Source organism: Spermophilus citellus (genome assembly GCF_964194105.1).
Source record: "Spermophilus citellus genome assembly, chromosome: 6".
NCBI lineage: Eukaryota > Metazoa > Chordata > Mammalia > Rodentia > Sciuridae > Spermophilus > Spermophilus citellus.
The window spans coordinates 81,306,667-81,319,956 of record NC_138187.1 but is presented as its reverse complement, the minus strand read 5'-3'; positions in this window follow the sequence as shown (position 1 = coordinate 81,319,956).

The following is a 13,290-nucleotide window of genomic DNA, read 5'->3' as shown; positions in this document are numbered from 1 at the left end:
CCCTGCAGGATGTGCTCCTTGATCTAGTAACTGGTAATCTATAGTCTACTTGTGGTCACCAGTATTTAGATTTAGTATTTAAACAAATTTATTTATTTATTTTTTAATATTTATTTTTTAGTTGTAGTTGGACACAATACCTGTATTTTATGTATTTATTTTTATATGGTGCTGAGGATTGAACCCAGGGCCTGCATGGGCCAGGCGAGCGCTCAACCGCTGAGCCACAACCCCAGCCTCTTAAACAAATTTATAAAATAAAAATACTCATATGAACAAATAGCACAGGATACAAATTCATAGAAATTAGTCTTCGGAGTACATTTGCAAAACACTCTAAATTGAAAGTCCTTAAACATTTTCTTCACAGCTCCCCCAATTCACCCAAAAAATAATCTTGAAAAACTACGCCCTTGTTCACCTGTTTTAAGGATAACATTAAAATTTTTTCAACATAAGTTTAATTAGTTGCCAAAGATGTAATTTCCACTGGACTGTAAATGTTAATATTTGAAAATGAAACTGCATATCACTTGTACATTTGTCTGATGGAAACTAACTATCCAGATGATTGCATGCCCATTCTCATCCACTAAAATCTATGTGAAAAACTGTTGTTTAATATTTGGAAATGATACGTCCTTTTTTTTCTTTTTCTCCTTGAATTTATATCCATGTCACTCTCCACATAATTTTATCCTAATGAAATTTATTTGTATCTTTGAGAGTCCTTTATTAATCCTACTGTTGGACTTCTTTTTAACAAAAATAGGTTTACAAACTGTGCTTATGGCTGGAGATTAGATGGAGGATTGATGGTTTGAGGGACTATAGCTCCCCTGAGAAATTACTCAACAGTTTGGCTCAACATCATGTTCAATGTGATAAGCACAAATGGCATGGGGTGTGGGACATAGCCGTTTCTACTGGTTCATCTTCAGTAAACAAGCATCAGAATCTCACTGGGGGAAGAGAAGAAGGCAAGCAAAACTCTGTGATATTTTGGGAGCATAAAGCAACACTACTTTGACCCTAAAGTTTTTTTTCTTTAAATACCTTTATTTATTTATTTTTATGTGGTGCTGAGGATCCAACCCAGTGCCTCACACGTGCTAGGCAAGCACTCTACCTCTGAGCTACAACCTCAGCCCTGACCCTAAAGTTAACAGCAAGGTTTGTCCTTACTTCTGTTAGACCATTTCTGCATAGGGCATCATGGATTCATGAAACTGTCACCCCAGGAAGCAGCATGTAGAATCAGCATTTGCAGACGCCAAACTAGCACCCACTCTGGTGGTGGCTGCCCTATTAGGAGTGGTAGAATGCACCCCAGAACTAGCAGTAGAGTCAATGTCGTGGGAAGTAGCTCCAATGGCAGACCCATCAGAATGCCACTATTTGTTTTAGCATGGTATTGGCAAGCACACCCCAACATCAGGCACAGCAGCCCTGAGGCAGCAATGTCTTCAGTGGTTGCTGGTGGCTTCTGTCAATACCTTTGCTCAGACAGAGGGGGCTTTGCTGCAACTTCCAAGATGACATCTTTGAAGGGAACCAAAGTGGAAGAGAAAACAAAGCCAACCCTGGAAAGCCTTATTTACAAGCACCAACTAGGCACTAAAAAAAAAAAAAAAAGAAAAAAAGCAAAGAAAAGAAAAGAAAAAAAAGAAAAGAAAAGAAAAGAAAAAATTGGTGTGGACTTTCAACAATCCTAGAGATACTGCAATCAAAGAGGGAAACCAGAACCAAAAAAATTAATTGCTTTCCTACAGAGATCTGCCTCTATTTATCCATAAAACATAAACTAGGAAATTTCCAGTATGGGATATGGTCCAATCAAATTAAGGAAAAATAGTATACTGTGGGTCAAATCAGGACAAGAGTAGAAGTAATAAAGGAAAGTGGAATTCAGCATGGTGAAGCCTATTTTCTGATTCTTGCACAAGTAGAAATGGGAGAAAAAAAAAAAAGGCATTTGCTGATAATCAATCACTAGTTCCAACCATAACCTCAACTGGACGGCACTAAGTAGCTGATTTTAGTTGCATTTTCAGGCAGTTTAAAGTTAGATGAGTGAGAAGTAATAAAGATGTGTCAAATATTTTACTGATGCCTGAAACAGAAGTCTCTCCTCCTCTCTGAGCAAAACTGGGTGGGGGAGGAGGCAGAAAGAGAATCTGTGGTCTAGAGAAGACATCATGCTATAAAAATTGAGGCCCTACATCTAGCGAATTGGCAAAATTAAAAATCAGTAGGCAGTTGAGCCTGGCACAAAATATGTTCCGAAAAGAACTTGCTGTATTCACTAACATGTTCCCTTTGAATTTTTTTTTTTTTCCCTCAAGATGAGAAAACAACCCTGTACTGAAACAACACTGAGCTAGGAAAGCATTCTGACTCCGGAAGACAAATCAGCATGTGCACATATTCCCAGAAGGCCCTAGACCCCATCCTACACTGGCAGGTGGCCCCCAACCCCCAGGTAGCTCTGGAAGAGGTGAAGACAGCTTCCCTGAACTCTAGGCTCTACTGCACAGGTGGATGATTGAGGCCACCAAAGCTCAGTCTCTCTTCCTCTGAACTATGACACATCTCTAGACTTTTATCCACAGTCCACTACTTGGTTTAGTTCCATATTACTTGTCTACTTTTTCTGGCTTATTTCACAAAATTATAAGCTCTTTTCTTCTTTCTTTATGTCCTCTGTACTACCCAGGATACTGGCCAGGGCTTTAAAAAATACTGTTAAATTGATTAGATGCACATGATTGAATTGCTGAGCATAACAAGCCATTGTCAGAGATAATTGAGGATAACCCTGAAAAACTTAACCCCTGCAGATCCTTCAAAAGTGAATATCTTGTAGGCTAGGGACATAGCTCAGTTGGTAGAGTACTTTCCTTGCATGCCCAAGGCATTGGGTTCAATCCCCAGAGCCACCAAAAAAAAAAAAAAAAGTGAATGCCTTTTGGTACAATCTCAGCAGAACTCTGTGCATTCTCGTGTTGCCTGTACCAGATCCTATCTTGCTGTGGGAAGATGGAAGATGTATTTATGAACTGGTAAATATATTTAGTGGAGCAAAGAAAAAAAATTAAATTGCCAAGCAGTTTTATCATATGTTAACTCACTCATTTCTACACTACAACACTGAGAGCTACTTGCTTTACAGGTGAAGAAAGCAAAGTTTATAAAGCTGCAAGAAATTGAATTAGGAATCAAACTGGAGCACAGATCCAACAGATGCTGCATCCTGGCTCTTTCTAGAACACTATGGTCCTTCTTTGGGAGGGAAATCGAGGTTAGGACAACTAGGTCTGCTAGTGCTTGCTGACCTTTGGCTCCTGTGTTGCAGGTCCTCCTCCAACCTCTGTGAACTCCTTACCTTTCCACAGTGTTGGGCAAAGTTTCAATACTGCACAGCTTCTCAGCCAAATCTAAAGCTAGTTATGTCCTTCCAAGCATATTGCATCTATTAATAGGAAAGGAACCAGATAAGAAAGGAGACTTCCTGAAGAGAAGGAAAGAGGAAATGCAGGGATGTTGCATGTGCAAGTAAAGCATCTCCTGAACCCATTCAATTCATAGATGGAGTATAGTGTGCAGCTTTATTAGCCATACTCTAAGTTTTGCCTTGGAAATATTGAAAACTCATATAGCAAATAGATATGGTGGGTCTTCAAAAAGGACTCCTTTATATGTCCTCTGAGACTTGACTGCTAAGAAATTAGCTCCACATCTTACATTTGATTCACACCTGTGACTCCAGACTATTCTGTTTTGTTTTTCCTCTAATAGGCTTTTTGAAAACCAAAAGTAACACTCCTGACATCCTGTCGTTTGAAATAACACAGTAATAATCATAGCAAGCACTTATACATTACTTAAAATGAGTGATATATTATTTTTAATTTTATATTCACTATGTACCCTGGGAGCTGATTTATATTGCATCCCCATTTCACAGATTAGGAAGCTAAGGCATAGAGATTATCTTGCACAAAGTCACAAGATTAAGAAGTTATATCTGAAAAGAACTAATAATAATAAAAACAACAACAATAATAATAAAGATTAACATGTGGTGGAACCAGAATTCAAAATTAAGTGACTTTACTCCATCCTGGGTTCTTATCAACTCTAGGAGAGTTGAAGGGTGCTACAGAAAGAATGATAAGTGAATCATCTTAGATGCAACTAAACTATGGTGACAAGCATTTTATTTTATTCTTGCCTTTGCTGAAGTTGTCAAGAAAGATAAAAAGGAGAAATTCAGAGTCTGGTGTCCTGAAGATGAAGTAACATGGTTATAATCTCATGTCAGAGCTGCAAATGCTAGAACTCAAAACAATTCCTACCTCCATAGTATCTGGTTAGCCCATGTATCTGTGGCAATGGATATTTTAATCATTAACATCCAAGGAGGGCATTATGGCTTGGATATGCAGTGTTTCCCCAAAGACTTGCTGAAGATTTGTTCCTAAGTGCAGCCTTATTCAAAGTAGGGCTTTGGGAAAGTGATTGGATCATGACCTCACTATTGGGTTAATTACTGGGAACTGTGGGAGGTGGGATCTGGTTGGAGGAAGTAGGTAAATGGGAGTGTGCCCTTGGGGTCTGTTTCTTGGCCCCTACCCCTTCTTCTCCTCTTTCACTCTCTCTATATACTTTTTTTTTTTTTTTTTGTACTAGAACTCAGGGGCACTAGATCACTGAGCCACATCCCCAGCCCTATTTTATATTTTATTTAGAGACAGGATCTCACTGAATTGCTTAACACCTTGCCAATGCTGAGGCTGGCTTTGAACTGGTGATCCTCCTGTCTCAGCCTCCTCCGGAGCCGCTGGGATTATAGGTGTGGGCCATCAAGCTGATGGTCTCTCTCTACTTCTTGGCTCCCAGGCGCTGAGCAGCTTTCTTCTGCCACACCTTTCTGCCATGATGTTTCTGCCTAGAAGCGAACTGACCATAGACTGAAACCTCTGAGATCATGAGTCACAATAAATCTTTCCTCCTCTGAGTTGTTTTTCTCAGGTATTTAAAAAGCTGACTAACACAGAGGGATGGGGAAATCAGCAACAGATAGGACCTCAGGCAAATGGGAAAAGCTAGAGTCAATGATTTTTGTCTGTATCATTCACTGCCAGGGGCCAATGAGTTAAGTTTACTAAAGAAAAAAGAAAACATATATCCCTACTCTTTGTCCTGTTGTGAAATGTGTCCCCCATAATTCCTCAGATAGAAAAACTGTGGCCATTTCAAGTTTCAAAGACTCCCACTGAAAGCTCTTTAGACTTTTGATTAAATATGGTGGGTTTAACATAAGCTGAATAAATCTAATAAAATATCAGGTTTAAAACAGTGAAAAGGCCGGTGCAGTGGTGCATACCTGTAATCCCAGGTTCAGGAGGCTGAGGCAGGAGGATCAGGAGTTCAAAGCCAGTATCAGCAAAAGTGAAGTGCTAAGCAACTCAGTGAGACCCTGTCTCTAAATAAAATACAAAATAGGGCTGGGGATGTGGCTCAGTAGGCAAGTGTCCCTAAGTTCAAAACCCGCCCCCCCCAAAAAAAAAAAACAGTAAAAGTTTGGAAAAAAACAAATGAATAATATATTAACATTTATTTAAAAGACAGAAAAAAGGAGGGGATAGCAAACCAGAATGGAGACCCCAATCACCTCAAGTGCCTGCAAAGAGGAACAACAAAGAGAGACTGTTTGCCCTCCCAGATCCTGAGAAAGCCTCAGGTTTTATAATCACCAAGTCATATTGAAAGTTGTATGAGGCAAAACTAAAAATATAGATGGAATAGTCTCCTCTTATCCATGGTTTCTCTTTCTGTGACTTCAGTTACCTGTAGCCAACTGTAGTCTAAAAATGTTAAATGGAAAACTCTGGACATCATTCATAAATATAGAATAACTTGTAGTATAGTACAATCTTATAAGTGTTCTATTTTATTATTAGTTGTTGTTAATCTCTAGCAGTGACTAACTTGTAACTTCAACTTCACTACAGGTACATATGTATAGGAAAAACACAATAAATACAGACTTTGGCACTCTCTTGCTTTCAGGCAGCTGTGAAACATCTTGGAACATATACCCCAGGGATAAGGAGAGCTACTGTGTTGGATGGAAGTCTGTATATACAGAGCAGCTTCTCTGCTTTTCCTCATAGAGTTGCACAAACTACCTGTCCCACTTCACTCTCCCACCCTCACATACAGGAAATAAGAAATTATCCTCAATCTGAGACTCTGGATATAAAAGGGCATGTCGAATATCTACTGCAAAGGACCCAAACCACTGGGAACTTTCACAACCTAAAAAATAAAGAGGAAATTTTCTAGAGAGGAAAAAAAGAAAGAAAAAAAAAGTTACAAAAAAAAATGTCAAAAATCAAAATGGCACTAAGATTTTTCATAACAATAGAAAAAATGACAGATCAATGTATTATTATCTTTTAATATTTAGAAAAATCAGAGGAAACTTTTTTTAAATTTAGACTTCTATATCCAGTCAAGTTAACCAAGGATAATGACAGAATATGGAATGATATTAGAATACTGAATGACATTCTTTGGGAAAATCAGGGCAAAAACCAAGAAACAGAAATTATAGGAAGCACAGGACCCAACACGGGATGACAGTTGTAAAGAAGGTGTGAAACCAGTCCAACTCTAGACAGAAGATCTCCCAGATTTAAAACAAAAACAAAAACTGATACACTTGATCGAGTGGAATATAGAATCAAGGGCTAGGGATGTGGCTCAAGTGGTAACACACTTGCCTGGCATGCGTGGGGTGCTGGGTTCGATCCTCAGCACCACATAAAAACTAAAAAAAAAAAAATAAAGATGTTGTGTCCACCAAAAACTGAAAAAATAAAAAAAAAATTAAAAAGGAATATATAATCAAGGGGCATACTCCAGAGCTATTAGAGTAGTTAAAATTAATGATTGCATAAATTAGGAAAAAAAATTAAAAAGAGTCAGTAACTCCAGGAACATATTTTAAATTTGAATAGGAAAAGGAACATAATCATGCTATTCCTCTTAACTTCGCCAAAAAATAATTTACATGGTCATAATAATACAAACTCTGAATATTGATTTCCCCAAGAATTATTATATAAATCAGAAAGAATGAGAAGTAGGGAGAGCAATGGTATCATCTCATCTAATAGATGATTTAATTCCATAATTGACTAAGTCCAAAAGATAGTGGCATAAACATAATTATGGAGGAAAAGGCCACAGGAAGCTGTGTTGAAGCAGATACCTTTAGAGAAAAGGACTGGGTTGGGGAAGCATCTTCTGATTGATTGACTGAGTGATTGGTTGGAAATGGGGTTCTTGCTATGTTGCCCAAGCCCCCAGGTTCAAGTAATCCTCTGCTTCAGCTACCAAGTATCTGGGACTCCAGGTCCTGGCACACACCATGGTGCCAGGCTTCTGCTTTTTAAAAAACATCTTGGCATTACTATTAGATTTATAAAACTGCATTCACGAGTTACTTTGATAAAAATTAAAAGTAATTCATTTTAAAAAGAAGTGTGAACGTGTTATTCCAGTCACCCATGGTGCCCTGTTTAAGTGTGGGCTGCACCTTGCATACACATAGGAAAGGAAACAAAGGTTTTGGAGACAAACCTCTTGTGTTAACTTGTGAAAGAGGATCACGAGACACAGGAAAATGAGAAAAATCAAAAGGATTCAGAGAATAAAAAAATTTAACTAGCAGTTTATGCTTGCCTTGATAATTGAAATAATCACATAACTGTTTAAGAGGGAATTCAACTATAGTTAAGATTATTCAGAGAGTTTATTCTTATCCCATATAGCTATGCATATAACAGTAGCATATATATCAATAGATAGCAAGTTTTATATTTGTGTATGTTATATATATGTGTGTGTGTGTGTGTGTGTGTGTGTGTGTGTGTGTGTGTACATATGTATAAATGGAACTTATGGGTATACATGTATGTTTCATGTATATTCCAAAACATTCACAGTGATTAGTAATATGGTGATTGATGTTGATATTGTTTGTAAATGATCTTGGGTTTTGTCTCTGTGCTGTTATTGTTATAATCAGAAAAAACAGATTTAAAGTGAGCTCTTTTGTATGCATTTTCTGTTTACTTTGCCTTTTGCATTCATAAAATTATAACATTTAGAATTGGAAGGGACATGAGATTGGATTAAGATGGTTAATGGAGCACAGATGCCTGAAAATGACAAAAGAGATTACATAATATAACTGGAGAACAGGAAGGGATATTCTTTATGGACCAGAAAGAAAAAGGAATTCCTAAATAAGAAAAGGCAGGCAGGACTGGATCAATAGAGGAAGCTGTTTTTTCAAAAAGCAAAAGGCTAGCACTGAAGGAAGAAATCATTCATGCTCTGAGCCCCCAACCTGAGGCTGGGAGGAGGCAGATACAGGGAGAAAGAGGGGAGTTGAGAGACAAACTTAGCATTGACTGGTTTCAAAAGTTCATTAGGAGCATCAGATGGGCCAACTTCTAATTTCTCCTTTCTAAATAGATGTGTCTGACCTCAGGGAGGAGCAATAATATGAGCTTTGGAAGAATGCTTTGGAAACACCCAGAAATAATGGGGACTCCCACATCCAGAAGACTAACTACTGGCATCCCCTCATCTGTCTGTAGGTAGATTCCGCCCCTGCTTGAGAATGCTACGAAGCAAATGAAGCAGAGAGGGTGTCAGGAGACTCCAGCAAGAATATGAGTTCACAGGTAAGAATGGTCAATCATTTGAGAAAAACCAGTATCCTGATACTCAATAAGTAGAAGTTCTTTTTTTTTTTTTTTTCCTGAGGACACAGGGATAATATCCTCAGACATACACACACACACACACACACACACACACACACACACACACACACAGAGAGAGAGGATATTGCATCCTTGAAACTAAACAGGACATTTTCTTTCTAGGAAAAGGGTATAGGCTTAGAAGAAAAATTATGATGATCAAAACAAGAATCTATGGGATCTAGTCTGTATTTTCCCTTTTTTGCATTTCTGACCATCTGTATTGACAAGGAACTCACTACCTTATCAAAAGTCTACTCTGTTGTTGAAGAGCTCAACTTTAAAAGGTTAACAGTTCTCTCTTATTATTGAACCTTGTCTGTCTCCTAGCTCTTAAACCCATTGGTCCTGAACCTACCTCTGGAACACAACTAAATCTGCTTACTCTTCTACCAAAAAAAGCAATTTAAGTCTTTGCAAACATGAATCTTATAATGCCTCTGCCAGAATGTCTGCTTGTCTGCAAGCTAAATGGCCAATTCACTCAACTGCTTGTCATCTGCCAGCTTCCAGAGTCTTCATTTTTCTGCTAACCTTTCTTTCAGTTTTTTCTAGATTTTTCTCCCATATCTAGGATAGAGACTACCTATAGCAGGCCTAGAATTTCTTATATTTCAGGCATTTTTACTCCTTTTCCCCACAATGCTATCATTACTTCCTCTGGTTACTCAATTTCTATTAATAACATCTAAGTTGACATGAGTGTGATGCTTTCTTTGAAAAACTCCAGGAAATGAGTAAGCAGATCTGTTTGTCTAATGTTAAGTATTAGTTCCGTCTGTTTAGTAAATATTTATTGACCGCAAGCATGCTCCTGAGACTCTAGTAGGTGCTATTGGGGTTCTAAGATGTATGAAGCAGAGTTATGGCCCTGAGTAAGTTTACAGTTCAATAGGAAACTTAAGATACATGTATAAATAACCTCCAATGTAGAAAGTGGTACAGATGGTAAAACAGAACGGATATGGAGCTACGGGGTCAACAGGGGATATTTAATATGAAAGCAGAAATGCTTCCTGAGAAACAATATTTCAGAAGTCCAAAGATAGACTCCTTACTTCTCAGATTCCTTTCTCCAACACTTGTTTGCCCCATTTTCTTTTCCCAATTTCCCAGTTTTAGGGCTGCTTGTGTCCATTTGTCCTCGTGGTTCCCTTGTGGCTTGAGGATGGGCTGAGAGGATTGGCCTTAAGAAACAACTCAACCAGCAACCCCACTTCTTGGCATTGCCCACCTCTCCTTTTAAAAAATTAAATGCAAGGACTTGAACATACATTTACGTCCATGTTCATCGCAGCACTATTCACAATAGCTCAGAGGTGGAAGCAATCCAAGCATCCAGTGATGAATGGGGAGATAAACAGAACGTGGTTATACACATACAATGGAATACTGTCCTGTCTTAGAAAGGATGGAAATTCTGACATACGCTACAACAAGGATCAACATGGAAGACAATATGCTGAGTGAAGTAAGCCAGTCTCCAAAAGACAAGTATTATATGATTCCACCTACCTGAGTTACCCAGGTTAGTCAAATCCTTAGAGACACGGTAGAACAAGTGGTTGCCTGGGGATGTGGGACTGAGGGGATGGGGAATTAATGTTTGATGGGCACAGAGTTCAGTTGAGGAAGATGAAAAAGTTCATGTGTGTGTAAGGGGGGTTGCTGGGGGTGCTGGGCATTGAACCCAGGACCTTGTGCATGCAAGGCAAACACTCTACCAACTAAGCTACATCCCCAACACAAAGATGAAGAAGTTCTGTGGATAATTGCACAACAACATGAATTCCCTTAATGCCACAGACCTAAACTCTTAAAATTGGTTAAATGGTAATTTTATATTATGCATATTTTACCACAATAAAAAAAAGAATCATCCCATCCTCGACACTTAGATATTACAGAAGTGCATTCCTTGTCTCTTCTCCTGGCTCTGACTCAGACTTTGCCCATTCTGCTAACTAGTGTGTTGATTTAGAGGTATTCCTAATATTGGTCTCTTGGCTACTGTGACTAGGACAAAATATTAGCCGAGGGAAAAACTGTTCCCAGAACAAGGCCTTGTCTTTAAGAGCACCAGCCAACAAAATTATGCCAGAGTCCTCTGGGGTGAATCTGGAACTTCACTCAGGGTCTCACATCCCCATAAATTTGTATAGAGTAGGCTCAGTAACTAACCAGGAGGCTTGCTTGGCTGTAGTCTGGACTGGACTTGAAACAAAAAAATTCCTGTCCCCATTCCTGTACCCATCCCTGCGAATCTGCCATTTTTCACAGAAGCTCAGTTTGAAGGAGACACTTTCCAGTATTTCTCCCTCCATCCCTAGGAGAGAATCTTAAGTGCATAGTGGGCAGCCTTGGGTCTTAGTGTTGAAGTTTTCAAGTTGGTGAATGAGCCAACAGATTTGAGGAAACTGAAGTAAGTCTGTCATAAAGAGCAGTCTATTAATTTATTTTGACAAGGGCTGCTTAATTTGAATTATTTATGATGCTTGATAGTCCACTGGAGACTGTCCACAACTCATTCAATAGGAGGCAATCCACAGAATAACCTGAGCCTCCCTCTCAACTGTCAAATCCTTCTTGCAAGGAAGGATGAGTCTTCATAAGATACAGAGTTATTCATTCATTCAGTAAATATTTGTTGATATTGATATGACAATTATATGGGTATATGATAATAATAGGTATAATATTAAATAGGTGTGTAATTCCTGAGATGAAAATTGACTAGTTATAGGTCCATAAATATCCTGCTTTTATAAGAAGACTAGCCTAGACCCCAAGCAATTATATCTCTTGGGTATTCAGGAAAGCCCCTAGTGCTAAGACTCCAATGTAATGTACTAAATTGTATCCCCCAACCCCAAATTCTTATGTTGAAGTACTAACCCCTAATACTTCAGAATGTGACTCTGTTTGGAAATAGGGTTATTAAAGAGGTAATTAAGTGTTAGAATCCTTTGGGGGCTGTGATACAAAGTACCATTGACTGGATGGCTTATAATCAACAGAATTTATTTCTCATCCTTCTAGTGGCTGGGAAGTCCCAGGTGAAGGTGCTGGCAGATTCAGGATCTGATGAGAACTCACTTCCTAATTTATATCCACATCTTCTTGCTGTGCCTTCACATGGCAAAAGGAGGGCTGTCTCGGGTCTCTTTCATAAGGCACTAATATTTATGAGTTCTTTATCTTCATGGCCTAATCACTTCCTGTAGTAGTACAGTTTTTATTAAAATAATGAAATACCTGAGGTTGAGTAACTTTATTTTAAAAGGGGAGGTTCAAGCTGGGCATAATGGCACACACTCATAATCCCAGCAGTTTGGGAGGCCAAGATAGGAAGATTGCAAGTTCAAAGCCAGCCTCAACAACTTAGTAAGGCCTTAAGCAACTTAGTGAGATCCTGTCTCAAAATAAAAAATAAAAAAAGATTTGGGAATATGGCTCAGTAATTAAGCACCCCAGTGTTCAATCCCATGGTACCAAAAAATAAATAAATAAATAAATAAATAAATAAATAAATAAATAAAAAAGGCGTTTCATTTGGCTCAGAGTTCTGGAGATTTGAGGGCAGTGTGCCAGAGCTGGCTGAGCTCTGAGAAGAACCTGATGGCAGATGGAATCATAGTGGTGAGAGCACATGTAAGAGAGAGAAATCACATCACAAAATAGGAAGACAAGATAGAGGGAGATGGGTTTGCTCTTTTGTAACAACTCTCTCATGAGAACTAATTCAAGGCCCCACAAGAACTGCATCCTAAGGGCAGCACCCCCCAGTGATCTAAGGGCCTGCAGCTTAGCTCCATCCCTTCCTAGTATTCCCACACTGAAGACCAAGTTTCTACCATGTGATCCCTTGGGAAGGTTCACCTCCTAATACCATCCCACTGAGGGTTAGGATTAGCCCCAGCGAACGAATATACTCTGCCATTGCCCAGCCCACTTCTTGTTCAATTAATAATCCCATTCCCTTTGGTGACATTTTGAGACAGAAATCTCATCCAAGACATTAGGACTGAACTGTTTGGATTCATGAGGAAACCGAAGAAACACATAGCTAACAAATTTTCTTAGCAACACAGTGTGCTTTGGGAAAGAAAAGAAATATGGTGGAGAGGGGGTGGATGCACCATGTTGCAGCTCAGCAAGCTGTTGAACTACTCAGAAAGCATATTTGTTATTCCTCACATTTCCTTCCAGTGTAGGAAGGCTCCCTGGAGCTGGCATTGCCGCATTAATGTGCAACACCCAGGAAACTATTTACCACAGTTGCCAGCAGCTGACTCAAATTATTCCATCTTTAAACTAAGAACCTCACCTAGATTATAACTTTCATGGACATGAAAATTCCTTAACTCTAATCCCCAGAGAAGGGTGATACCCTCAGCAGTCAGAGAAGGTAGGTGGTTAGCTCTTTACCTTTGCACTCCTACAG